Here is a 4351-nt window from a genome sequence, read left to right as displayed (position 1 = left end):
TAAAGATGACATTTTGTGTAGTGCTATCAGATCCTATCTGCTTAGGGTCGGGTGATACTTTCATTTCCTCTAACATTTGACTGGATTTTTCGTTTCCACACATATCAATCCGATTCTAGACGGATAAAATTAACAAATTGACTGATATGAAAAATGGAAAACTGACTTGATGAATGGAAACATCAAAGTGTATGAAATCGGTTTTGTAAGCATGCTAATGTCAGTGAAGTGCTGCACAAAAACCTCTGACAAGATAGAAGGATAAAATAAACTAACCTGTAAGTCGCATGATACATAGTACCAAGGGTTGTTTGACTGGTAAAGGTGTTCGTTGGCGTGAGAGTGTATTCCGAGTAGCAGAGTCCTTTATTTTACAATTCAAAGTTGTGATAGTCAGCTTCAGATGAGGGTTGGACTACTTATTCGTAAAACATAATGCATACGTTTGTAGAAGTTGATACCAATGGTGATAGTTCATCTGGGATAGATGAAATGGGATAGCTTGCAATCGTATCGCTATCTAATCGTGATTTGGTAAATGGCCACATATTGGTCACATCAGAGAAGGTAATCTGATATATCGCCTTTACTTTGATTGTTAGGAACAGATGCGCAATTAAACTGAACTATGCAGCTGATTCGATTGATGATGACTTATCCCTTCCTTCCTGCTCTTTATAGTGCTCCTCAGACTTCTTCTTCACCTTTCAAGCTTTTTGTGAAGAGTACAGATATAATTTTTCATTTCCTCGACTTCGTCATGCAATTACTAATCTTGCCGCGCTCTCCTGATTTGAGACATTCTCAACACCACACATACCACGGTTGCAAATTTCTTCTACATTTAATTTGCCCAGTTTTGCACGCCGACATATCCCTAGAACTTTTCGCACGGCAAGTGGCAGATATCGAATCCAGAAAGAGGCCCCCTCGGACTGAAGTCTCCAACCGGGGGTCTTTCCGCGGCCTCGGGAACGAGCATAATTCACATTGCTCTTCGTCTCCGCGCATTAACGGATCTTCGAGTAGGGCCGCGCATCAGCTCGTTGATGAAAAGGTGACCAGAACGAAAAATTCCAATAGGGGTCCTCAAGTTCAGAAAATTCGAACACGGTCCAAGTGTAAATGGAACAGCTATCTGAGCGAGCATACCTGTTCGATATCTGAGCAAGGAGGCACGCGTGTTCTGTTTGTTTTGTGCATAGGGCATGTTTGTTTCGTGCATGGAACACATCCTCAGACACCGACGTGAGAACAAAAAGCACATGTCTGGAGACTGAGCAGGACTTGGATATGGGTTTAGAGAAGGCAGTTTCCTCCTTCTCTCCATCCGTGAGACAAAATCGCAAGTTGTCCGGTTCAACAGGCGATTTCCGTTTTCATCCTTACCATCAACACAACCCATCTGCCCTCGAAAGACAGAGTCAAATCTTTGGGTCAACACTATTCACCTAATCACTGTTTTTTTGTGGTGGTGATAATAATGAGAAAGACGCGAAAACGGAAAAGAGAGAAAGGATAAAGATTGGATGTGAGCAAGCAGGCGGAGTTTACAAAGGCTACCACATATCCGATGTTTGTTGAGATCATGGGTTAAGGAAAATTATCTTGTCTTGGGCCTTCTGTTCGTTTAAGCGTAGACCTCTGATTGTTACCTGTTCACAGAGGCTTTGAGCCACTGTTTGAATTCAATGAAATAAATTAACAATTCGAACACGGTCCAAGTGTAATTCGAACACGATTTTTCTCAACTTGAGGACCCCTAATGTATCTCGTGGAGAGCGAGTTCTCGGAGGGAGGAATATCCTTATAACCTGGTTGATTGTTTTTGATATCAGAGCTCAATTGGGCAGCCAGCCGCCTTTTGAGACCTTACCATAACCTAGACAATATCCATCGGGTCACCCAAAACCTGAATGTTCTGAATCTCGGTGATATTTAAATATTCTATCTAAGATATATCCAGCATTACACCCTATCAAGGGGATTGAAATCAACATCTTGGATTTTCGCTTGGGTAGCACAGCTGTGAATTGATTTCAATCCAAGGAACAGTCGAAGTGTTTGATCAAAGCAACGCAGAAAGCCTTGTGCCCCTCGACGCTCTCGCGGGCTGGTAAGAAGCCTTTTTGTCATCGGACGGTGGGACTATGTAGAGCTGGTGGTGGGGTGACCAAACCATTGATCAAGTGTTTCGGTCTGTTTCAGTACATGGCAGGTTGAAAATATTGAAACGAGACGCTCCTGAGTCCTTGGGGCCGAGACTCAACTGCTCGGCTTGATTCATCGATTCGGAGCGGTCCTACTGCCCCTTACAACATCGATAAGGAAAGGTCTACGGTTTCTGCGTCATTTCGACCTAGACTTCGGACTAATTAAAATCTGAACGTATGGAAATTAGAAATGACGAATCGATGAAAGACTTACAGTACGAAAGTAAAACTGCCAAGGGCAACGGAAAACCCGAGCTAAGAAATGCCCAACCGAGGGTTTGATGGATGACGTTGGATGGGTAGATTAAATCAACTATAGGGGGGTTTTCTCCAAAGTTACCATGATGAAACACGTTTAGAAAGGTAATCAAGATGTATGATGATTTGTTGATGATGATGAGGAGGAGGAGACTTATGAAACGAGCTTGAAACAGCATTGAAACTGAGTTTGAATGGAACTCCGATACGGTTGTAAACTTCAAACTTTTCATTCAACTTGAAATGATGGCAAAGATACATACAAGCTTGAGGTACCCACTCCATCCAAGGTATGAAAGATATGGATAATTTTATATTGAGCCATTTCCAAAACCTGGATTTCAACCATATGAAACCAAATTTCAAGGAAAGTACGCATAGACCTTGTTCATGGATATCATCAGGACTTTCGGTCATAGAGCGAGAAGTGATTGAAAGAGATTGGTTTCAGAGATTTTACCATCGATTTTAAGCCGTCATCAGATCATCAACACAATTGAGATCATATAATACTAAACTGTGAAGTCAAACTGTTATGTATACGAGATTGTTTTGATGAGATAGACTCTAAAGTTTTAGATTCAAAAGTTAGAGCTTAGACGGCCTGAAGAAGGAGAACTACGACCACGAAAAAATTGGCCGAAGTGAATGAAGATGAGAAGGCGTTAGTGAAATTTTAACGTGTAAAGAATTTTGTACGAAAGGTACCGAAAACACAATTGATTTTTAATGTCGGTTGAAGCCGAAAAGTGTAAAAGGCAGGCAGGAAAAGAAGCAGTGTTGTAGTGTTTCTATTAAAATTGAGCCAAGAAGTCATAACTATTTTCACCTCTAAAGGTCAATCCAAAGTATGATGAGTTCATAATCCCTTCAATTCAACTAGATATTCTGCTTAGTGATACTATATCATTAGCTTGTGTTTTTTTATGTTGAGGAAAAGAGAAGCCAAGTGATTGAGTAGTTGAACCTCAAACTTGTCAAACCAATTCCTAATCCATTTCTTTTAGGTAAATCACCTGTTCGTCTTCTCGTTTGATTTACTTAAAACTTCATTTTTTTCAATTCCGCATCAATCTGTACCATCGACCCATTCTCACACAAGAGGTGTTTGAAAAGCTCCCTGTTGTAGATTTCTCATTCCATTTGTCAAAGAAACATTACAACTTATCAAAAATTATCCTTATCACTCTTTCTTTACATAACTGATCTCTGTCTCCTTCTCTCTATATCATCATTTCTCTCTGTGTTTCATCTTCTCAAGTCTTCGATGAGTCATTCCCCTGAAGTTTTACTTACCCCAGCTTCTGTCCAAGTGATCCAAGCTTTCGGTTTTTTACCTGCTTCCTCGATCCCCTTTTGCATTTATTTCTCCACTTAAACTTCAAAACTCACTTCCGATTACCACATAGTCAAAGTAAAAAGAATCAAAACCAAAGAATATTCAGCTTCATTTATAGTTTGATCTTTTTACTTTTATTCTTTGCAGTTTCTTAAAATCCAATCTTTACTTTCTATCTTTTCGATTGGCTTTATTCAACAACCTAGCTTGGTCCTAGTTGCCTTCACAAAACATTCACATACTTGTTCCCATCCTTTTGTGTAGATAACCTTACTTTCATAAGCTTGAAGCCTTCTTTCTTTTTTCACTCTGATTCAACTCACTCTTATCGAAAGCTTTAAACTTACATGTTTATATAGGTAGATATTTATTTAGAACCTTAATCCCTTGGAGAAAGCCCCGAGACGATTATTCCCTCACAGAAGTGTAAAGAGAGTGTGACTTTGAAGAAACTTTGTCATTTATCCTTTTCATCACTTTCATTCCTTACTCACCTTCGCTTCACATTCACACTCGTTTTGAATTACTCTTAAGCCTAGCA

This window comes from Melampsora larici-populina, assembly GCF_000204055.1.
Source record: "Melampsora larici-populina 98AG31 unplaced genomic scaffold MELLAscaffold_191, whole genome shotgun sequence".
Lineage (NCBI taxonomy): Eukaryota > Fungi > Basidiomycota > Pucciniomycetes > Pucciniales > Melampsoraceae > Melampsora > Melampsora laricis-populina.
This window is presented reverse-complemented; position numbering follows the sequence as displayed.